Source organism: Pelobates fuscus, chromosome 4, assembly GCF_036172605.1.
Source record: "Pelobates fuscus isolate aPelFus1 chromosome 4, aPelFus1.pri, whole genome shotgun sequence".
In the NCBI taxonomy this organism is placed as follows: Eukaryota; Metazoa; Chordata; class Amphibia; order Anura; family Pelobatidae; genus Pelobates; species Pelobates fuscus.
The window spans coordinates 257,543,675-257,565,256 of NC_086320.1; the positions used below are offsets into that span (position 1 = coordinate 257,543,675).

At 33.1% G+C, this 21,582-nt stretch overlaps 20 non-coding genes across 20 annotated transcripts; all 20 read right to left on the reverse strand.

Moving 5' to 3' along the window:
- Positions 1–160: 160 nt before the first annotated feature.
- TRNAR-UCU (transfer RNA arginine (anticodon UCU)) lies at positions 161–246 on the reverse strand. Its single transcript is given in 2 exon segments — positions 161–196; positions 210–246. It is a non-coding gene; the product is annotated as a tRNA-Arg (tRNA).
- Positions 247–1,009: 763 nt separating this feature from the next.
- TRNAR-UCU (transfer RNA arginine (anticodon UCU)) lies at positions 1,010–1,095 on the reverse strand. Its single transcript is given in 2 exon segments — positions 1,010–1,045; positions 1,059–1,095. It is a non-coding gene; the product is annotated as a tRNA-Arg (tRNA).
- Positions 1,096–1,859: 764 nt separating this feature from the next.
- Positions 1,860–1,945, reverse strand: TRNAR-UCU (transfer RNA arginine (anticodon UCU)). The gene is given in 2 exon segments: positions 1,860–1,895; positions 1,909–1,945. It is a non-coding gene; the product is annotated as a tRNA-Arg (tRNA).
- A 763-nt stretch (positions 1,946–2,708) lies between these two features.
- Positions 2,709–2,794, reverse strand: TRNAR-UCU (transfer RNA arginine (anticodon UCU)). Its single transcript is given in 2 exon segments — positions 2,709–2,744; positions 2,758–2,794. It is a non-coding gene; the product is annotated as a tRNA-Arg (tRNA).
- Positions 2,795–3,634: 840 nt separating this feature from the next.
- TRNAR-UCU (transfer RNA arginine (anticodon UCU)) lies at positions 3,635–3,720 on the reverse strand. Its single transcript is given in 2 exon segments — positions 3,635–3,670; positions 3,684–3,720. It is a non-coding gene; the product is annotated as a tRNA-Arg (tRNA).
- Positions 3,721–4,485: 765 nt separating this feature from the next.
- Positions 4,486–4,571, reverse strand: TRNAR-UCU (transfer RNA arginine (anticodon UCU)). Its single transcript is given in 2 exon segments — positions 4,486–4,521; positions 4,535–4,571. It is a non-coding gene; the product is annotated as a tRNA-Arg (tRNA).
- A 1,610-nt stretch (positions 4,572–6,181) lies between these two features.
- TRNAR-UCU (transfer RNA arginine (anticodon UCU)) lies at positions 6,182–6,267 on the reverse strand. Its single transcript is given in 2 exon segments — positions 6,182–6,217; positions 6,231–6,267. It is a non-coding gene; the product is annotated as a tRNA-Arg (tRNA).
- Positions 6,268–7,031: 764 nt separating this feature from the next.
- TRNAR-UCU (transfer RNA arginine (anticodon UCU)) lies at positions 7,032–7,117 on the reverse strand. The gene is given in 2 exon segments: positions 7,032–7,067; positions 7,081–7,117. It is a non-coding gene; the product is annotated as a tRNA-Arg (tRNA).
- Positions 7,118–8,806: 1,689 nt separating this feature from the next.
- TRNAR-UCU (transfer RNA arginine (anticodon UCU)) lies at positions 8,807–8,892 on the reverse strand. The gene is given in 2 exon segments: positions 8,807–8,842; positions 8,856–8,892. It is a non-coding gene; the product is annotated as a tRNA-Arg (tRNA).
- A 765-nt stretch (positions 8,893–9,657) lies between these two features.
- Positions 9,658–9,743, reverse strand: TRNAR-UCU (transfer RNA arginine (anticodon UCU)). The gene is given in 2 exon segments: positions 9,658–9,693; positions 9,707–9,743. It is a non-coding gene; the product is annotated as a tRNA-Arg (tRNA).
- Positions 9,744–10,583: 840 nt separating this feature from the next.
- TRNAR-UCU (transfer RNA arginine (anticodon UCU)) lies at positions 10,584–10,669 on the reverse strand. Its single transcript is given in 2 exon segments — positions 10,584–10,619; positions 10,633–10,669. It is a non-coding gene; the product is annotated as a tRNA-Arg (tRNA).
- A 763-nt stretch (positions 10,670–11,432) lies between these two features.
- TRNAR-UCU (transfer RNA arginine (anticodon UCU)) lies at positions 11,433–11,518 on the reverse strand. Its single transcript is given in 2 exon segments — positions 11,433–11,468; positions 11,482–11,518. It is a non-coding gene; the product is annotated as a tRNA-Arg (tRNA).
- Positions 11,519–13,129: 1,611 nt separating this feature from the next.
- TRNAR-UCU (transfer RNA arginine (anticodon UCU)) lies at positions 13,130–13,215 on the reverse strand. Its single transcript is given in 2 exon segments — positions 13,130–13,165; positions 13,179–13,215. It is a non-coding gene; the product is annotated as a tRNA-Arg (tRNA).
- A 766-nt stretch (positions 13,216–13,981) lies between these two features.
- On the reverse strand, positions 13,982–14,067 carry TRNAR-UCU (transfer RNA arginine (anticodon UCU)). The gene is given in 2 exon segments: positions 13,982–14,017; positions 14,031–14,067. It is a non-coding gene; the product is annotated as a tRNA-Arg (tRNA).
- Positions 14,068–14,832: 765 nt separating this feature from the next.
- TRNAR-UCU (transfer RNA arginine (anticodon UCU)) lies at positions 14,833–14,918 on the reverse strand. The gene is given in 2 exon segments: positions 14,833–14,868; positions 14,882–14,918. It is a non-coding gene; the product is annotated as a tRNA-Arg (tRNA).
- Positions 14,919–15,681: 763 nt separating this feature from the next.
- Positions 15,682–15,767, reverse strand: TRNAR-UCU (transfer RNA arginine (anticodon UCU)). Its single transcript is given in 2 exon segments — positions 15,682–15,717; positions 15,731–15,767. It is a non-coding gene; the product is annotated as a tRNA-Arg (tRNA).
- Positions 15,768–18,232: 2,465 nt separating this feature from the next.
- On the reverse strand, positions 18,233–18,318 carry TRNAR-UCU (transfer RNA arginine (anticodon UCU)). Its single transcript is given in 2 exon segments — positions 18,233–18,268; positions 18,282–18,318. It is a non-coding gene; the product is annotated as a tRNA-Arg (tRNA).
- Positions 18,319–19,469: 1,151 nt separating this feature from the next.
- On the reverse strand, positions 19,470–19,555 carry TRNAR-UCU (transfer RNA arginine (anticodon UCU)). Its single transcript is given in 2 exon segments — positions 19,470–19,505; positions 19,519–19,555. It is a non-coding gene; the product is annotated as a tRNA-Arg (tRNA).
- A 765-nt stretch (positions 19,556–20,320) lies between these two features.
- Positions 20,321–20,406, reverse strand: TRNAR-UCU (transfer RNA arginine (anticodon UCU)). The gene is given in 2 exon segments: positions 20,321–20,356; positions 20,370–20,406. It is a non-coding gene; the product is annotated as a tRNA-Arg (tRNA).
- A 764-nt stretch (positions 20,407–21,170) lies between these two features.
- On the reverse strand, positions 21,171–21,256 carry TRNAR-UCU (transfer RNA arginine (anticodon UCU)). The gene is given in 2 exon segments: positions 21,171–21,206; positions 21,220–21,256. It is a non-coding gene; the product is annotated as a tRNA-Arg (tRNA).
- Positions 21,257–21,582: the final 326 nt, after the last annotated feature.

Sequence of the window (21,582 nt, forward strand, 5' to 3'; positions counted from 1 at the left end):
TTTATTCAACTTTCTTAACTTCTTATTCTAAGATCCCTTCTGAATGCATCTAGTTAACCACCTATGTTAGAGATTTGTTAAGATTGTTTTTCATGTTGTAGTTGTAGTATTGAAGGAGTATTTCTTACAAAGGTTTGACTGCTTTGTTAGCAAAACACAACGACTCTGGTGGGACTCGAACCCACAACCTTTGAATGCCTTCAATACACTAGAAGTCCAATGCGCTATCCATTGCGCCACAGAGCCTCATCTGTTTGTATATAGAAGGTCAACGAAAAAAAATAGCTAGAGCGATAAACAGTCAAAATGTAATATACTCTTTTACGCCACTGGCAATTAAAAAAAAAAAAAAGATCTCTTTTTAAAAAAAATTCAAAGGTTATGCAGTGTTTTTGGATTGATCAGAAAATGGAAAATGTGTTAAATGTTTAAGCTGACAAAGATATTAAAACTGTCAAAAGTTTCTGAAGTGTTCTTTGGTGGACGAATCAGAAATTTTGACTTATTTTTATATGTTGAGATTTCCATTTAACAACATAAATTACAACATTTTCATCCCTTTCCTTTTCCTGGTACAACTTACTGCCAATAGTGACAAAAGAAGGCCATACAGACATGTTAAGTGGTCTTTGGTAGAAAGCTCTGTACTTTTTTTTTCTTAACTAATAAAAAATTTCTGGAATTTGGGCAAGATGTTTCTGATTTGCACCTAACGATATGAGCTGACATCCATGGTTTAAGGGGAACAGCTCTTTGAGTCCTTTAATATAAATGGAGAATCAAAGTGTAATGTGATACATTAAGCTCAGGTTTCCATCATTATTAATTTAAATGTAATTGTTGTTAATATTTATTCAACTTTCTTAACTTCTTATTCTAAGATCCCTTCTGAATGCATCTAGTTAACCACCTATGTTAGAGATTTGTTAAGATTGTTTTTCATGTTGTAGTTGTAGTATTGAAGGAGTATTTCTTACAAAGGTTTGACTGCTTTGTTAGCAAAACACAACGACTCTGGTGGGACTCGAACCCACAACCTTTGAATGCCTTCAATACACTAGAAGTCCAATGCGCTATCCATTGCGCCACAGAGCCTCATCTGCTTGTATATAGAAGGTCAACGAAAAAAAATAGCTAGAGCGATAAACAGTCAAAATGTAATATACTCTTTTACGCCACTGGCAATTAAAAAAAAAAAACAAGATCTCTTTTTAAAAAAAATTCAAAGGTTATGCAGTGTTTTTGGATTGATCAGAAAATGGAAAATGTGTTAAATGTTTAAGCTGACAAAGATATTAAAACTGTCAAAAGTTTCTGAAGTGTTCTTTGGTGGACGAATCAGAAATTTTGACTTCTTTTTATATGTTGAGATTTCCATTTAACAACATAAATTACAACATTTTCATCCCTTTCCTTTTCCTGGTACAACTTACTGCCAATAGTGACAAAAGAAGGCCATACAGACATGTTAAGTGGTCTTTGGTAGAAAGCTCTGTACTTTTTTTTTTCTTAACTAATAAAAAGTTTCTGGAATTTGGCAAGATGTTTCTGATTTGCACCTAACGATATGAGCTGACATCCATGGTTTAAGGGGAACAGCTCTTTGAGTCCTTTAATATAAATGGAGAATCAAAGTGTAATGTGATACATTAAGCTCAGGTTTCCATCATTATTAATTTAAATGTAATTGTTGGTAATATTTATTCAACTTTCTTAACTTCTTATTCTAAGATCCCTTCTGAATGCATCTAGTTAACCACCTATGTTAGAGATTTGTTAAGATTGTTTTTCATGTTGTAGTTGTAGTATTGAAGGAGTATTTCTTACAAAGGTTTGACTGCTTTGTTAGCAAAACACAACGACTCTGGTGGGACTCGAACCCACAACCTTTGAATGCCTTCAATACACTAGAAGTCCAATGCGCTATCCATTGCGCCACAGAGCCTCATCTGCTTGTATATAGAAGGTCAACGAAAAAAAATAGCTAGAGCGATAAACAGTCAAAATGTAATATACTCTTTTACGCCACTGGCAATTAAAAAAAAAAAAAAGATCTCTTTTTAAAAAAAATTCAAAGGTTATGCAGTGTTTTTGGATTGATCAGAAAATGGAAAATGTGTTAAATGTTTAAGCTGACAAAGATATTAAAACTGTCAAAAGTTTCTGAAGTGTTCTTTGGTGGACGAATCAGAAATTTTGACTTCTTTTTATATGTTGAGATTTCCATTTAACAACATAAATTACAACATTTTCATCCCTTTCCTTTTCCTGGTACAACTTACTGCCAATAGTGACAAAAGAAGGCCATACAGACATGTTAAGTGGTCTTTGGTAGAAAGCTCTGTACTTTTTTTTTCTTAACTAATAAAAAATTTCTGGAATTTGGGCAAGATGTTTCTGATTTGCACCTAACGATATGAGCTGACATCCATGGTTTAAGGGGAACAGCTCTTTGAGTCCTTTAATATAAATGGAGAATCAAAGTGTAATGTGATACATTAAGCTCAGGTTTCCATCATTATTAATTTAAATGTAATTGTTGTTAATATTTATTCAACTTTCTTAACTTCTTATTCTAAGATCCCTTCTGAATGCATCTAGTTAACCACCTATGTTAGAGATTTGTTAAGATTGTTTTTCATGTTGTAGTTGTAGTATTGAAGGAGTATTTCTTACAAAGGTTTGACTGCTTTGTTAGCAAAACACAACGACTCTGGTGGGACTCGAACCCACAACCTTTGAATGCCTTCAATACACTAGAAGTCCAATGCGCTATCCATTGCGCCACAGAGCCTCATCTGCTTGTATATAGAAGGTCAACGAAAAAAAATAGCTAGAGCGATAAACAGTCAAAATGTAATATACTCTTTTACGCCACTGGCAATTAAAAAAAAAAAACAAGATCTCTTTTTAAAAAAAATTCAAAGGTTATGCAGTGTTTTTGGATTGATCAGAAAATGGAAAATGTGTTAAATGTTTAAGCTGACAAAGATATTAAAACTGTCAAAAGTTTCTGAAGTGTTCTTTGGTGGACGAATCAGAAATTTTGACTTCTTTTTATATGTTGAGATTTCCATTTAACAACATAAATTACAACATTTTCATCCCTTTCCTTTTCCTGGTACAACTTACTGCCAATAGTGACAAAAGAAGGCCATACAGACATGTTAAGTGGTCTTTGGTAGAAAGCTCTGTACTTTTTTTTTCTTAACTAATAAAAAGTTTCTGGAATTTGGGCAAGATGTTTCTGATTTGCACCTAACGATATGAGCTGACATCCATGGTTTAAGGGGAACAGCTCTTTGAGTCCTTTAACCCCTTAAGGACACATGACATGTGTGACATGTCATGATTCCCTTTTATTCTAGAGGTTTGGTCCTTAAGGGGTTAATATAAATGGAGAATCAAAGTGTAATGTGATACATTAAGCTCAGGTTTCCATCATTATTAATTTAAATGTAATTGTTGGTAATATTTATTCAACTTTCTTAACTTCTTATTCTAAGATCCCTTCTGAATGCATCTAGTTAACCACCTATGTTAGAGATTTGTTAAGATTGTTTTTCATGTTGTAGTTGTAGTATTGAAGGAGTATTTCTTACAAAGGTTTGACTGCTTTGTTAGCAAAACACAACGACTCTGGTGGGACTCGAACCCACAACCTTTGAATGCCTTCAATACACTAGAAGTCCAATGCGCTATCCATTGCGCCACAGAGCCTCATCTGCTTGTATATAGAAGGTCAACGAAAAAAAATAGCTAGAGCGATAAACAGTCAAAATGTAATATACTCTTTTACGCCACTGGCAATTAAAAAAAAAAAAAAAAGATCTCTTTTTAAAAAAAATTCAAAGGTTATGCAGTGTTTTTGGATTGATCAGTAAATGGAAAATGTGTTAAATGTTTAAGCTGACAAAGATATTAAAACTGTCAAAAGTTTCTGAAGTGTTCTTTGGTGGACGAATCAGAAATTTTGACTTATTTTTATATGTTGAGATTTCCATTTAACAACATAAATTACAATATTTTCATCCCTTTCCTTTTCCTGGTACAACTTACTGCCAATAGTGACAAAAGAAGGCCATACAGACATGTTAAGTGGTCTTTGGTAGAAAGCTCTGTACTTTTTTTTTCTTAACTAATAAAAAGTTTCTGGAATTTGGGCAAGATGTTTCTGATTTGCACCTAACGATATGAGCTGACATCCATGGTTTAAGGGGAACAGCTCTTTGAGTCCTTTAATATAAATGGAGAATCAAAGTGTAATGTGATACATTAAGCTCAGGTTTCCATCATTATTAATTTAAATGTAATTGTTGTTAATATTTATTCAACTTTCTTAACTTCTTATTCTAAGATCCCTTCTGAATGCATCTAGTTAACCACCTATGTTAGAGATTTGTTAAGATTGTTTTTCATGTTGTAGTTGTAGTATTGAAGGAGTATTTCTTACAAAGGTTTGACTGCTTTGTTAGCAAAACACAACGACTCTGGTGGGACTCGAACCCACAACCTTTGAATGCCTTCAATACACTAGAAGTCCAATGCGCTATCCATTGCGCCACAGAGCCTCATCTGCTTGTATCTAGAAGGTCATCGAAAACAAATAGCTAGAGTGATACACAGTCAAAATGTAATATACTCTTTTACGCCACTGGCAATTAAAAGAAAAAAAAAAGATCTTTTTAAAAAAAATTAAAAGGTTATGCAGTGTTTTTGGATTGATCAGAAAATGGAAAATGTGTTAAATGTTTAAGCTGACAAAGATATTAAAACTGTCAAAAGTTTCTGAAGTGTTCTTTGGTGGACGAATCAGAAATTTTGACTTCTTTTTATATGTTGAGATTTCCATTTAACAACATAAATTACAACATTTTCATCCCTTTCCTTTTCCTGGTACAACTTACTGCCAATAGTGACAAAAGAAGGCCATACAGACATGTTAAGTGGTCTTTGGTAGAAAGCTCTGTACTTTTTTTTCTTAACTAATAAAAAGTTTCTGGAATTTGGGCAAGATGTTTCTGATTTGCACCTAACGATATGAGCTGACATCCATGGTTTAAGGGGAACAGCTCTTTGAGTCCTTTAATATAAATGGAGAATCAAAGTGTACTGTGATACATTAAGCTCAGGTTTCCATCATTATTAATTTAAATGTAATTGTTGGTAATATTTATTCAACTTTCTTAACTTCTTATTCTAAGATCCCTTCTGAATGCATCTAGTTAACCACCTATGTTAGAGATTTGTTAAGATTGTTTTTCATGTTGTAGTTGTAGTATTGAAGGAGTATTTCTTACAAAGGTTTGACTGCTTTGTTAGCAAAACACAACGACTCTGTTGGGACTCGAATCCACAACCTTTGAATGCCTTCAATACACTAGAAGTCCAATGCGCTATCCATTGCGCCACAGAGCCTCATCTGTTTGTATATAGAAGGTCAACGAAAAAAAATAGCTAGAGCGATAAACAGTCAAAATGTAATATACTCTTTTACGCCACTGGCAATTAAAAAAAAAAAAAAGATCTCTTTTTAAAAAAAATTCAAAGGTTATGCAGTGTTTTTGGATTGATCAGAAAATGGAAAATGTGTTAAATGTTTAAGCTGACAAAGATATTAAAACTGTCAAAAGTTTCTGAAGTGTTCTTTGGTGGACGAATCAGAAATTTTGACTTATTTTTATATGTTGAGATTTCCATTTAACAACATAAATTACAACATTTTCATCCCTTTCCTTTTCCTGGTACAACTTACTGCCAATAGTGACAAAAGAAGGCCATACAGACATGTTAAGTGGTCTTTGGTAGAAAGCTCTGTACTTTTTTTTTCTTAACTAATAAAAAATTTCTGGAATTTGGGCAAGATGTTTCTGATTTGCACCTAACGATATGAGCTGACATCCATGGTTTAAGGGGAACAGCTCTTTGAGTCCTTTAATATAAATGGAGAATCAAAGTGTAATGTGATACATTAAGCTCAGGTTTCCATCATTATTAATTTAAATGTAATTGTTGTTAATATTTATTCAACTTTCTTAACTTCTTATTCTAAGATCCCTTCTGAATGCATCTAGTTAACCACCTATGTTAGAGATTTGTTAAGATTGTTTTTCATGTTGTAGTTGTAGTATTGAAGGAGTATTTCTTACAAAGGTTTGACTGCTTTGTTAGCAAAACACAACGACTCTGGTGGGACTCGAACCCACAACCTTTGAATGCCTTCAATACACTAGAAGTCCAATGCGCTATCCATTGCGCCACAGAGCCTCATCTGCTTGTATATAGAAGGTCAACGAAAAAAAATAGCTAGAGCGATAAACAGTCAAAATGTAATATACTCTTTTACGCCACTGGCAATTAAAAAAAAAAAACAAGATCTCTTTTTAAAAAAAATTCAAAGGTTATGCAGTGTTTTTGGATTGATCAGAAAATGGAAAATGTGTTAAATGTTTAAGCTGACAAAGATATTAAAACTGTCAAAAGTTTCTGAAGTGTTCTTTGGTGGACGAATCAGAAATTTTGACTTCTTTTTATATGTTGAGATTTCCATTTAACAACATAAATTACAACATTTTCATCCCTTTCCTTTTCCTGGTACAACTTACTGCCAATAGTGACAAAAGAAGGCCATACAGACATGTTAAGTGGTCTTTGGTAGAAAGCTCTGTACTTTTTTTTTTCTTAACTAATAAAAAGTTTCTGGAATTTGGCAAGATGTTTCTGATTTGCACCTAACGATATGAGCTGACATCCATGGTTTAAGGGGAACAGCTCTTTGAGTCCTTTAATATAAATGGAGAATCAAAGTGTAATGTGATACATTAAGCTCAGGTTTCCATCATTATTAATTTAAATGTAATTGTTGGTAATATTTATTCAACTTTCTTAACTTCTTATTCTAAGATCCCTTCTGAATGCATCTAGTTAACCACCTATGTTAGAGATTTGTTAAGATTGTTTTTCATGTTGTAGTTGTAGTATTGAAGGAGTATTTCTTACAAAGGTTTGACTGCTTTGTTAGCAAAACACAACGACTCTGGTGGGACTCGAACCCACAACCTTTGAATGCCTTCAATACACTAGAAGTCCAATGCGCTATCCATTGCGCCACAGAGCCTCATCTGCTTGTATATAGAAGGTCAACGAAAAAAAATAGCTAGAGCGATAAACAGTCAAAATGTAATATACTCTTTTACGCCACTGGCAATTAAAAAAAAAAAAAAGATCTCTTTTTAAAAAAAATTCAAAGGTTATGCAGTGTTTTTGGATTGATCAGAAAATGGAAAATGTGTTAAATGTTTAAGCTGACAAAGATATTAAAACTGTCAAAAGTTTCTGAAGTGTTCTTTGGTGGACGAATCAGAAATTTTGACTTCTTTTTATATGTTGAGATTTCCATTTAACAACATAAATTACAACATTTTCATCCCTTTCCTTTTCCTGGTACAACTTACTGCCAATAGTGACAAAAGAAGGCCATACAGACATGTTAAGTGGTCTTTGGTAGAAAGCTCTGTACTTTTTTTTTCTTAACTAATAAAAAATTTCTGGAATTTGGGCAAGATGTTTCTGATTTGCACCTAACGATATGAGCTGACATCCATGGTTTAAGGGGAACAGCTCTTTGAGTCCTTTAATATAAATGGAGAATCAAAGTGTAATGTGATACATTAAGCTCAGGTTTCCATCATTATTAATTTAAATGTAATTGTTGTTAATATTTATTCAACTTTCTTAACTTCTTATTCTAAGATCCCTTCTGAATGCATCTAGTTAACCACCTATGTTAGAGATTTGTTAAGATTGTTTTTCATGTTGTAGTTGTAGTATTGAAGGAGTATTTCTTACAAAGGTTTGACTGCTTTGTTAGCAAAACACAACGACTCTGGTGGGACTCGAACCCCCAACCTTTGAATGCCTTCAATACACTAGAAGTCCAATGCGCTATCCATTGCGCCACAGAGCCTCATCTGCTTGTATATAGAAGGTCAACGAAAAAAAATAGCTAGAGCGATAAACAGTCAAAATGTAATATACTCTTTTACGCCACTGGCAATTAAAAAAAAAAAACAAGATCTCTTTTTAAAAAAAATTCAAAGGTTATGCAGTGTTTTTGGATTGATCAGAAAATGGAAAATGTGTTAAATGTTTAAGCTGACAAAGATATTAAAACTGTCAAAAGTTTCTGAAGTGTTCTTTGGTGGACGAATCAGAAATTTTGACTTCTTTTTATATGTTGAGATTTCCATTTAACAACATAAATTACAACATTTTCATCCCTTTCCTTTTCCTGGTACAACTTACTGCCAATAGTGACAAAAGAAGGCCATACAGACATGTTAAGTGGTCTTTGGTAGAAAGCTCTGTACTTTTTTTTTCTTAACTAATAAAAAGTTTCTGGAATTTGGGCAAGATGTTTCTGATTTGCACCTAACGATATGAGCTGACATCCATGGTTTAAGGGGAACAGCTCTTTGAGTCCTTTAACCCCTTAAGGACACATGACATGTGTGACATGTCATGATTCCCTTTTATTCTAGAGGTTTGGTCCTTAAGGGGTTAATATAAATGGAGAATCAAAGTGTAATGTGATACATTAAGCTCAGGTTTCCATCATTATTAATTTAAATGTAATTGTTGGTAATATTTATTCAACTTTCTTAACTTCTTATTCTAAGATCCCTTCTGAATGCATCTAGTTAACCACCTATGTTAGAGATTTGTTAAGATTGTTTTTCATGTTGTAGTTGTAGTATTGAAGGAGTATTTCTTACAAAGGTTTGACTGCTTTGTTAGCAAAACACAACGACTCTGGTGGGACTCGAACCCACAACCTTTGAATGCCTTCAATACACTAGAAGTCCAATGCGCTATCCATTGCGCCACAGAGCCTCATCTGCTTGTATATAGAAGGTCAACGAAAAAAAATAGCTAGAGCGATAAACAGTCAAAATGTAATATACTCTTTTACGCCACTGGCAATTAAAAAAAAAAAAAAAAGATCTCTTTTTAAAAAAAATTCAAAGGTTATGCAGTGTTTTTGGATTGATCAGTAAATGGAAAATGTGTTAAATGTTTAAGCTGACAAAGATATTAAAACTGTCAAAAGTTTCTGAAGTGTTCTTTGGTGGACGAATCAGAAATTTTGACTTATTTTTATATGTTGAGATTTCCATTTAACAACATAAATTACAATATTTTCATCCCTTTCCTTTTCCTGGTACAACTTACTGCCAATAGTGACAAAAGAAGGCCATACAGACATGTTAAGTGGTCTTTGGTAGAAAGCTCTGTACTTTTTTTTTCTTAACTAATAAAAAGTTTCTGGAATTTGGGCAAGATGTTTCTGATTTGCACCTAACGATATGAGCTGACATCCATGGTTTAAGGGGAACAGCTCTTTGAGTCCTTTAATATAAATGGAGAATCAAAGTGTAATGTGATACATTAAGCTCAGGTTTCCATCATTATTAATTTAAATGTAATTGTTGTTAATATTTATTCAACTTTCTTAACTTCTTATTCTAAGATCCCTTCTGAATGCATCTAGTTAACCACCTATGTTAGAGATTTGTTAAGATTGTTTTTCATGTTGTAGTTGTAGTATTGAAGGAGTATTTCTTACAAAGGTTTGACTGCTTTGTTAGCAAAACACAACGACTCTGGTGGGACTCGAACCCACAACCTTTGAATGCCTTCAATACACTAGAAGTCCAATGCGCTATCCATTGCGCCACAGAGCCTCATCTGCTTGTATATAGAAGGTCAACGAAAAAAAATAGCTAGAGCGATAAACAGTCAAAATGTAATATACTCTTTTACGCCACTGGCAATTAAAAAAAAAAAACAAGATCTCTTTTTAAAAAAAATTCAAAGGTTATGCAGTGTTTTTGGATTGATCAGAAAATGGAAAATGTGTTAAATGTTTAAGCTGACAAAGATATTAAAACTGTCAAAAGTTTCTGAAGTGTTCTTTGGTGGACGAATCAGAAATTTTGACTTCTTTTTATATGTTGAGATTTCCATTTAACAACATAAATTACAACATTTTCATCCCTTTCCTTTTCCTGGTACAACTTACTGCCAATAGTGACAAAAGAAGGCCATACAGACATGTTAAGTGGTCTTTGGTAGAAAGCTCTGTACTTTTTTTTTCTTAACTAATAAAAAGTTTCTGGAATTTGGGCAAGATGTTTCTGATTTGCACCTAACGATATGAGCTGACATCCATGGTTTAAGGGGAACAGCTCTTTGAGTCCTTTAACCCCTTAAGGACACATGACATGTGTGACATGTCATGATTCCCTTTTATTCTAGAGGTTTGGTCCTTAAGGGGTTAATATAAATGGAGAATCAAAGTGTAATGTGATACATTAAGCTCAGGTTTCCATCATTATTAATTTAAATGTAATTGTTGGTAATATTTATTCAACTTTCTTAACTTCTTATTCTAAGATCCCTTCTGAATGCATCTAGTTAACCACCTATGTTAGAGATTTGTTAAGATTGTTTTTCATGTTGTAGTTGTAGTATTGAAGGAGTATTTCTTACAAAGGTTTGACTGCTTTGTTAGCAAAACACAACGACTCTGGTGGGACTCGAACCCACAACCTTTGAATGCCTTCAATACACTAGAAGTCCAATGCGCTATCCATTGCGCCACAGAGCCTCATCTGCTTGTATATAGAAGGTCAACGAAAAAAAATAGCTAGAGCGATAAACAGTCAAAATGTAATATACTCTTTTACGCCACTGGCAATTAAAAAAAAAAAAAAGATCTCTTTTTAAAAAAAATTCAAAGGTTATGCAGTGTTTTTGGATTGATCAGAAAATGGAAAATGTGTTAAATGTTTAAGCTGACAAAGATTTTAAAACTGTCAAAAGTTTCTGAAGTGTTCTTTGGTGGACGAATCAGAAATTTTGACTTCTTTTTATATGTTGAGATTTCCATTTAACAACATAAATTACAACATTTTCATCCCTTTCCTTTTCCTGGTACAACTTACTGCCAATAGTGACAAAAGAAGGCCATACAGACATGTTAAGTGGTCTTTGGTAGAAAGCTCTGTACTTTTTTTTTCTTAACTAATAAAAAGTTTCTGGAATTTGGGCAAGATGTTTCTGATTTGCACCTAACGATATGAGCTGACATCCATGGTTTAAGGGGAACAGCTCTTTGAGTCCTTTAATATAAATGGAGAATCAAAGTGTAATGTGATACATTAAGCTCAGGTTTCCATCATTATTAATTTAAATGTAATTGTTGGTAATATTTATTCAACTTTCTTAACTTCTTATTCTAAGATCCCTTCTGAATGCATCTAGTTAACCACCTATGTTAGAGATTTGTTAAGATTGTTTTTCATGTTGTAGTTGTAGTATTGAAGGAGTATTTCTTACAAAGGTTTGACTGCTTTGTTAGCAAAACACAACGACTCTGGTGGGACTCGAACCCACAACCTTTGAATGCCTTCAATACACTAGAAGTCCAATGCGCTATCCATTGCGCCACAGAGCCTCATCTGCTTGTATATAGAAGGTCAACGAAAAAAAATAGCTAGAGCGATAAACAGTCAAAATGTAATATACTCTTTTACGCCACTGGCAATTAAAAAAAAAAAAAAGATCTCTTTTTAAAAAAAATTCAAAGGTTATGCAGTGTTTTTGGATTGATCAGAAAATGGAAAATGTGTTAAATATTTAAGCTGACAAAGATATTAAAACTGTCAAAAGTTTCTGAAGTGTTCTTTGGTGGACGAATCAGAAATTTTGACTTCTTTTTATATGTTGAGATTTCCATTTAACAACATAAATTACAACATTTTCATCCCTTTCCTTTTCCTGGTACAACTTACTGCCAATAGTGACAAAAGAAGGCCATACAGACATGTTAAGTGGTCTTTGGTAGAAAGCTCTGTACTTTTTTTTTCTTAACTAATAAAAAGTTTCTGGAATTTGGGCAAGATGTTTCTGATTTGCACCTAACGATATGAGCTGACATCCATGGTTTAAGGGGAACAGCTCTTTGAGTCCTTTAATATAAATGGAGAATCAAAGTGTACTGTGATACATTAAGCTCAGGTTTCCATCATTATTAATTTAAATGTAATTGTTGGTAATATTTATTCAACTTTCTTAACTTCTTATTCTAAGATCCCTTCTAAATGCATCTAGTTAACCACCTATGTTAGAGATTTGTTAAGATTGTTTTTCATGTTGTAGTTGTAGTATTGAAGGAGTATTACTTACAAAGGTTTGACTGCTTTGTTAGCAAAACACAACGACTCTGGTGGGACTCGAACCCACAACCTTTGAATGCCTTCAATACACTAGAAGTCCAATGCGCTATACATTGCGCCACAGAGCCTCATCTGCTTGTATATAGAAGGTCAACGAAAAAAAATAGCTAGAGCGATAAACAGTCAAAATGTAATATACTCTTTTACGCCACTGGCAATTAAAAAAAAAAAAAAAATCTCTTTTTAAAAAAAATTCAAAGGTTATGCAGTGTTTTTGGATTGATCAGAAAATGGAAAATGTGTTAAATGTTTAAGCTGACAAAGATATTAAAACTGTCAAAAGTTTCTGAAGTGTTCTTTGGTGGACGAATCAGAAATTTTGACTTCTTTTTATATGTTGAGATTTCCATTTAACAACATAAATTACAACATTTTCATCCCTTTCCTTTTCCTGGTACAACTTACTGCCAATAGTGACAAAAGAAGGCCATACAGACATGTTAAGTGGTCTTTGGTAGAAAGCTCTGTACTTTTTTTTTCTTAACTAATAAAAAGTTTCTGGAATTTGGGCAAGATGTTTCTGATTTGCACCTAACGATATGAGCTGACATCCATGGTTTAAAGGGAACAGCTCTTTGAGTCCTTTAATATAAATGGAGAATCAAAGTGTACTGTGATACATTAAGCTCAGGTTTCCATCATTATTAATTTAAATGTAATTGTTGGTAATATTTATTCAACTTTCTTAACTTCTTATTCTAAGATCCCTTCTGAATGCATCTAGTTAACCACCTATGTTAGAGATTTGTTAAGATTGTTTTCATGTTGTAGTTGTAGTATTGAAGGAGTATTTCTTACAAAGGTTTGACTGCTTTGTTAGCAAAACACAACGACTCTGGTGGGACTCGAACCCACAACCTTTGAATGCCTTCAATACACTAGAAGTCCAATGCGCTATCCATTGCGCCACAGAGCCTCACCTGCTTGTATATAGAAGGTCAACGAAAAAAAATAGCTAGAGTGATACACAGTCAAAATGTAATATACTCTTTTACGCCACTGGCAATTAAAAGAAAAAAAAAAGATCTCTTTTTAAAAAAAAAATTCAAAGGTTATGCAGTGTTTTTGGATTGATCAGAAAATGGAAAATGTGTTAAATGTTTAAGCTGACAAAGATATTAAAACTGTCAAAAGTTTCTGAAGTGTTCTTTGGTGGACGAATCAGAAATTTTGACTTATTTTTATATGTTGAGATTTCCATTTAACAACATAAATTACAACATTTTCATCCCTTTCCTTTTCCTGGTACAACTTACTGCCAATAGTGACAAAAGAAGGCCATACAGACATGTTAAGTGGTCTTTGGTAGAAAGCTCTGTACTTTTTTTTTCTTAACTAATAAAAAGTTTCTGGAATTTGGGCAAGATGTTTCTGATTTGCACCTAACGATATGAGCTGACATCCATGGTTTAAAGGGAACAGCTCTTTGAGTCCTTTAATATAAATGGAGAATCAAAGTGTACTGTGATACATTAAGCTCAGGTTTCCATCATTATTAATTTAAATGTAATTGTTGGTAATATTTATTCAACTTTCTTAACTTCTTATTCTAAGATCCCTTCTGAATGCATCTAGTTAACCACCTATGTTAGAGATTTGTTAAGATTGTTTTTCATGTTGTAGTTGTAGTATTGAAGGAGTATTACTTACAAAGGTTTGACTGCTTTGTTAGCAAAACACAACGACTCTGGTGGGACTCGAACCCACAACCTTTGAATGCCTTCAATACACTAGAAGTCCAATGCGCTATCCATTGCGCCACAGAGCCTCACCTGCTTGTATATAGAAGGTCAACGAAAAAAAATAGCTAGAGTGATACACAGTCAAAATGTAATATACTCTTTTACGCCACTGGCAATTAAAAGAAAAAAAAAAGATCTCTTTTTAAAAAAAAATTCAAAGGTTATGCAGTGTTTTTGGATTGATCAGAAAATGGAAAATGTGTTAAATGTTTAAGCTGACAAAGATATTAAAACTGTCAAAAGTTTCTGAAGTGTTCTTTGGTGGACGAATCAGAAATTTTGACTTATTTTTATATGTTGAGATTTCCATTTAACAACATAAATTACAACATTTTCATCCCTTTCCTTTTCCTGGTACAACTTACTGCCAATAGTGACAAAAGAAGGCCATACAGACATGTTAAGTGGTCTTTGGTAGAAAGCTCTGTACTTTTTTTTTCTTAACTAATAAAAAGTTTCTGGAATTTGGGCAAGATGTTTCTGATTTGCACCTAACGATATGAGCTGACATCCATGGTTTAAGGGGAACAGCTCTTTGAGTCCTTTAATATAAATGGAGAATCAAAGTGTACTGTGATACATTAAGCTCAGGTTTCCATCATTATTAATTTAAATGTAATTGTTGGTAATATTTATTCAACTTTCTTAACTTCTTATTCTAAGATCCTTTCTGAATGCATCTAGCTAACCACCTATGTTAGAGATTTGTTAAGATTGTTTTTCATGTTGTAGTTGTAGTATTGAAGGAGTATTACTTACAAAGGTTTGACTGCTTTGTTAGCAAAACACAACGACTCTGGTGGGACTCGAACCCACAACCTTTGAATGCCTTCAATACACTAGAAGTCCAATGCGCTATCCATTGCGCCACAGAGTCTCATCTGCTTGTATATAGAAGGGAAACGAAAAAAAATAGCTAGAGCGATAAACAGTCAAAATGTAATATACTCTTTTACGCCACTGGCAATTAAAAAAAAAAAAAAAAATCTCTTTTTAAAAAAAATTCAAAGGTTATGCAGTGTTTTTGGATTGATCAGAAAATGGAAAATGTGTTAAATGTTTAAGCTGACAAAGATATTAAAACTGTCAAAAGTTTCTGAAGTGTTCTTTGGTGGACGAATCAGAAATTTTGACTTCTTTTTATATGTTGAGATTTCCATTTAACAACATAAATTACAACATTTTCATCCCTTTCCTTTTCCTGGTACAACTTACTGCCAATAGTGACAAAAGAAGGCCATACAGACATGTTAAGTGGTCTTTGGTAGAAAGCTCTGTACTTTTTTTTTCTTAACTAATAAAAAGTTTCTGGAATTTGGGCAAGATGTTTCTGATTTGCACCTAACGATATGAGCTGACATCCATGGTTTAAAGGGAACAGCTCTTTGAGTCCTTTAATATAAATGGAGAATCAAAGTGTACTGTGATACATTAAGCTCAGGTTTCCATCATTATTAATTTAAATGTAATTGTTGGTAATATTTATTCAACTTTCTTAACTTCTTATTCCAAGATCCCTTCTGAATGCATCTAGTTAACCACCTATGTTAGAGATTTGTTAAGATTGTTTTCATGTTGTAGTTGTAGTATTGAAGGAGTATTTCTTACAAAGGTTTGACTGCTTTGTTAGCAAAAAACAACGACTCTGGTGGGACTCGAACCCACAACCTTTGAATGCCTTCAATACACTAGAAGTCCAATGCGCTATCCATTGCGCCACAGAGCCTCACCTGCTTGTATATAGAAGGTCAACGAAAAAAAATAGCTAGAGTGATACACAGTCAAAATGTAATATACTCTTTTACGCCACTGGCAATTAAAAGAAAAAAAAAAAAGATCTCTTTTTAAAAAAAAATTCAAAGGTTATGCAGTGTTTTTGGATTGATCAGAAAATGGAAAATGTGTTAAATGTTTAAGCTGACAAAGATATTAAAACTGTCAAAAGTTTCTGAAGTGTTCTTTGGTGGACGAATCAGAAATTTTGACTTCTTTTTATATGTTGAGATTTCCATTTAACAACATAAATTACAACATTTTCATCCCTTTCCTTTTCCTGGTACAACTTACTGCCAATAGTGACAAAAGAAGGCCATACAGACATGTTAAGTGGTCTTTGGTAGAAAGCTCTGTACTTTTTTTTTCTTAACTAATAAAAAGTTTCTGGAATTTGGGCAAGATGTTTCTGATTTGCACCTAACGATATGAGCTGACATCCATGGTTTAAGGGGAACAGCTCTTTGAGTCCTTTAATATAAATGGAGAATCAAAGTGTAATGTGATACATTAAGCTCAGGTTTCCATCATTATTAATTTAAATGTAATTGTTGGTAATATTTATTCAACTTTCTTAACTTCTTATTCTAAGATCCCTTCTAAATGCATCTAGTTAACCACCTATGTTAGAGATTTGTTAAGATTGTTTTTCATGTTGTAGTTGTAGTATTGAAGGAGTATTTCTTACAAAGGTTTGACTGCTTTGTTAGCAAAACACAACGACTCTGGTGGGACTCGAACCCACAACCTTTGAATGCCTTCAATACACTAGAAGTCCAATGCGCTATCCATTGCGCCAAAGAGGCTCATCTGCTTGTATATAGAAGGTCAACGAAAAAAAATAGCTAGAGCGATAAACAGTCAAAATGTAATATACTCTTTTACGCCACTGGCAATTAAAAAAAAAAAAAAAGATCTCTTTTTAAAAAAAATTCAAAGGTTATGCAGTGTTTTTGGATTGATCAGAAAATGGAAAATGTGTTAAATGTTTAAGCTGACAAAGATATTAAAACTGTCAAAAGTTTCTGAAGTGTTCTTTGGTGGACGAATCAGAAATTTTGACTTATTTTTATATGTTGAGATTTCCATTTAACAACATAAATTACAACATTTTCATCCCTTTCCTTTTCCTGGTACAACTTACTGCCAATAGTGACAAAAGAAGGCCATACAGACATGTTAAGTAGTCTTTGGTAGAAAGCTCTGTACTTTTTTTTTCTTAACTAATAAAAAGTTTCTGGAATTTGGGCAAGATGTTTCTGATTTGCACCTAACGATATGAGCTGACATCCATGGTTTAAGGGGAACAGCTCTTTGAGTCCTTTAATATAAATGGAGAATCAAAGTGTACTGTGATACATTAAGCTCAGGTTTCCATCATTATTAATTTAAATGTAATTGTTGGTAATATTTATTCAACTTTCTTAACTTCTTATTCTAAGATCCCTTCTGAATGCATCTAGTTAACCACCTATGTTAGAGATTTGTTAAGATTGTTTTTCATGTTGTAGTTGTAGTATTGAAGGAGTATTACTTACAAAGGTTTGACTGCTTTGTTAGCAAAACACAACGACTCTGGTGGGACTCGAACCCACAACCTTTGAATGCCTTCAATACACTAGAAGTCCAATGCGCTATCCATTGCGCCGCAGAGCCTCATCTGCTTGTATATAGAAGGTCAACGAAAAAAAATAGCTAGAGCGATAAACAGTCAAAATGTAATATACTCTTTTACGCCACTGGCAATTAAAAAAAAAAAAATAATCTCTTTTTAAAAAAAATTCAAAGGTTATGCAGTGTTTTTGGATTGATCAGAAAATGGAAAATGTGTTAAATGTTTAAGCTGACAAAGATATTAAAACTGTCAAAAGTTTCTGAAGTGTTCTTTGGTGGACGAATCAGAAATTTTGACTTCTTTTTATATGTTGAGATTTCCATTTAACAACATAAATTACAACATTTTCATCCCTTTCCTTTTCCTGGTACAACTTACTGCCAATAGTGACAAAAGAAGGCCATACAGACATGTTAAGTGGTCTTTGGTAGAAAGCTCTGTACTTTTTTTTTCTTAACTAATAAAAAGTTTCTGGAATTTGGGCAAGATGTTTCTGATTTGCACCTAACGATATGAGCTGACATCCATGGTTTAAAGGGAACAGCTCTTTGAGTCCTTTAATATAAATGGAGAATCAAAGTGTACTGTGATACATTAAGCTCAGGTTTCCATCATTATTAATTTAAATGTAATTGTTGGTAATATTTATTCAACTTTCTTAACTTCTTATTCTAAGATCCCTTCTGAATGCATCTAGTTAACCACCTATGTTAGAGATTTGTTAAGATTGTTTTCATGTTGTAGTTGTAGTATTGAAGGAGTATTTCTTACAAAGGTTTGACTGCTTTGTTAGCAAAAAACAACGACTCTGGTGGGACTCGAACCCACAACCTTTGAATGCCTTCAATACACTAGAAGTCCAATGCGCTATCCATTGCGCCACAGAGCCTCATCTGCTTGTATATAGAAGGTCAACGAAAAAAAATAGCTAGAGTGATACACAGTCAAAATGTAATATACTCTTTTACGCCACTGGCAATTAAAAGAAAAAAAAAAGATCTCTTTTTAAAAAAAAATTCAAAGGTTATGCAGTGTTTTTGGATTGATCAGAAAATGGAAAATGTGTTAAATGTTTAAGCTGACAAAGATATTAAAACTGTCAAAAGTTTCTGAAGTGTTCTTTGGTGGACGAATCAGAAATTTTGACTTCTTTTTATATGTTGAGATTTCCATTTAACAACATAAATTACAACATTTTCATCCCTTTCCTTTTCCTGGTACAACTTACTGCCAATAGTGACAAAAGAAGGCCATACAGACATGTTAAGTGGTCTTTGGTAGAAAGCTCTGTACTTTTTTTTTCTTAACTAATAAAAAGTTTCTGGAATTTGGGCAAGATGTTTCTGATTTGCACCTAACGATATGAGCTGACATCCATGGTTTAAGGGGAACAGCTCTTTGAGTCCTTTAATATAAATGGAGAATCAAAGTGTAATGTGATACATTAAGCTCAGGTTTCCATCATTATTAATTTAAATGTAATTGTTGGTAATATTTATTCAACTTTCTTAACTTCTTATTCTAAGATCCCTTCTAAATGCATCTAGTTAACCACCTATGTTAGAGATTTGTTAAGATTGTTTTTCATGTTGTAGTTGTAGTATTGAAGGAGTATTTCTTACAAAGGTTTGACTGCTTTGTTAGCAAAACACAAGTGGTCTTTGGTAGAAAGCTCTGTACTTTTTTTTTCTTAACTAATAAAAAGTTTCTGGAATTTGGGCAAGATGTTTCTGATTTGCACCTAACGATATGAGCTGACATCCATGGTTTAAGGGGAACAGCTCTTTGAGTCCTTTAATATAAATGGAGAATCAAAGTGTACTGTGATACATTAAGCTCAGGTTTCCATCATTATTAATTTAAATGTAATTGTTGGTAATATTTAATCAACTTTCTTAACTTCTTATTCTAAGATCCCTTCTGAATGCATCTAGTTAACCACCTATGTTAGAGATTTGTTAAGATTGTTTTCATGTTGTAGTTGTAGTATTGAAGGAGTATTTCTTACAAAGGTTTGACTGCTTTGTTAGCAAAAAACAACGACTCTGGTGGGACTCGAACCCACAACCTTTGAATGCCTTCAATACACTAGAAGTCCAATGCGCTATCCATTGTGCCACAGAGCCTCACCTGCTTGTATATAGAAGGTCAACGAAAAAAAATAGCTAGAGTGATACACAGTCAAAATGTAATATACTCTTTTACGCCACTGGCAATTAAAAGAAAAAAAAAAGATCTCTTTTTAAAAAAAAATTCAAAGGTTATGCAGTGTTTTTGGATTGATCAGAAAATGGAAAATGTGTTAAATGTTTAAGCTGACAAAGATATTAAAACTGTCAAAAGTTTCTGAAGTGTTCTTTGGTGGACGAATCAGAAATTTTGACTTCTTTTTATATGTTGAGATTTCCATTTAACAACATAAATTACAACATTTTCATCCCTTTCCTTTTCCTGGTACAACTTACTGCCAATAGTGACAAAAGAAGGCCATACAGACATGTTAAGTGGTCTTTGGTAGAAAGCTCTGTACTTTTTTTTTCTTAACTAATAAAAAGTTTCTGGAATTTGGGCAAGATGTTTCTGATTTGCACCTAACGATATGAGCTGACATCCATGGTTTAAGGGGAACAGCTCTTTGAGTCCTTTAATATAAATGGAGAATCAAAGTGTAATGTGATACATTAAGCTCAGGTTTCCATCATTATTAATTTAAATGTAATTGTTGGTAATATTTATTCAACTTTCTTAACTTCTTATTCTAAGATCCCTTCTAAATGCATCTAGTTAACCACCTATGTTAGAGATTTGTTAAGATTGTTTTTCATGTTGTAGTTGTAGTATTGAAGGAGTATTTCTTACAAAGGTTTGACTGCTTTGTTAGCAAAACACAACGACTCTGGTGGGACTCGAACCCACAACCTTTGAATGCCTTCAATACACTAGAAGTCCAATGCGCTATCCATTGCGCCACAGAGCCTCATCTGCTTGTATATAGAAGGTCAACGAAAAAAAATAGCTAGAGCGATAAACAGTCAAAATGTAATATACTCTTTTACGCCACTGGCAATTAAAAAAAAAAAACAAGATCTCTTTTTAAAAAAAATTCAAAGGTTATGCAGTGTTTTTGGATTGATCAGAAAATGGAAAATGTGTTAAATGTTTAAGCTGACAAAGATATTAAAACTGTCAAAAGTTTCTGAAGTGTTCTTTGGTGGACGAATCAGAAATTTTGACTTATTTTTATATGTTGAGATTTCCATTTAACAACATAAATTACAACATTTTCATCCCTTTCCTTTTCCTGGTACAACTTACTGCCAATAGTGACAAAAGAAGGCCATACAGACATGTTAAGTAGTCTTTGGTAGAAAGCTCTGTACTTTTTTTTTCTTAACTAATAAAAAGTTTCTGGAATTTGGGCAAGATGTTTCTGATTTGCACCTAACGATATGAGCTGACATCCATGGTTTAAGGGGAACAGCTCTTTGAGTCCTTTAATATAAATGGAGAATCAAAGTGTACTGTGATACATTAAGCTCAGGTTTCCATCATTATTAATTTAAATGTAATTGTTGGTAATATTCATTCAACTTTCTTAACTTCTTATTCTAAGATCCCTTCTGAATGCATCTAGTTAACCACCTATGTTAGAGATTTGTTAAGATTGTTTTTCATGTTGTAGTTGTAGTATTGAAGGAGTATTACTTACAAAGGTTTGACTGCTTTGTTAGCAAAACACAACGACTCTGGTGGGACTCGAACCCACAACCTTTGAATGCCTTCAATACACTAGAAGTCCAATGCGCTATCCATTGCGCCACAGAGCCTCACCTGCTTGTATATAGAAGGTCAACGAAAAAAAATAGCTAGAGTGATACACAGTCAAAATGTAATATACTCTTTTACGCCACTGGCAATTAAAAGAAAAAAAAAAGATCTCTTTTTAAAAAAAAATTCAAAGGTTATGCAGTGTTTTTGGATTGATCAGAAAATGGAAAATGTGTTAAATGTTTAAGCTGACAAAGATATTAAAACTGTCAAAAGTTTCTGAAGTGTTCTTTGGTGGACGAATCAGAAATTTTGACTTATTTTTATATGTTGAGATTTCCATTTAACAACATAAATTACAACATTTTCATCCCTTTCCTTTTCC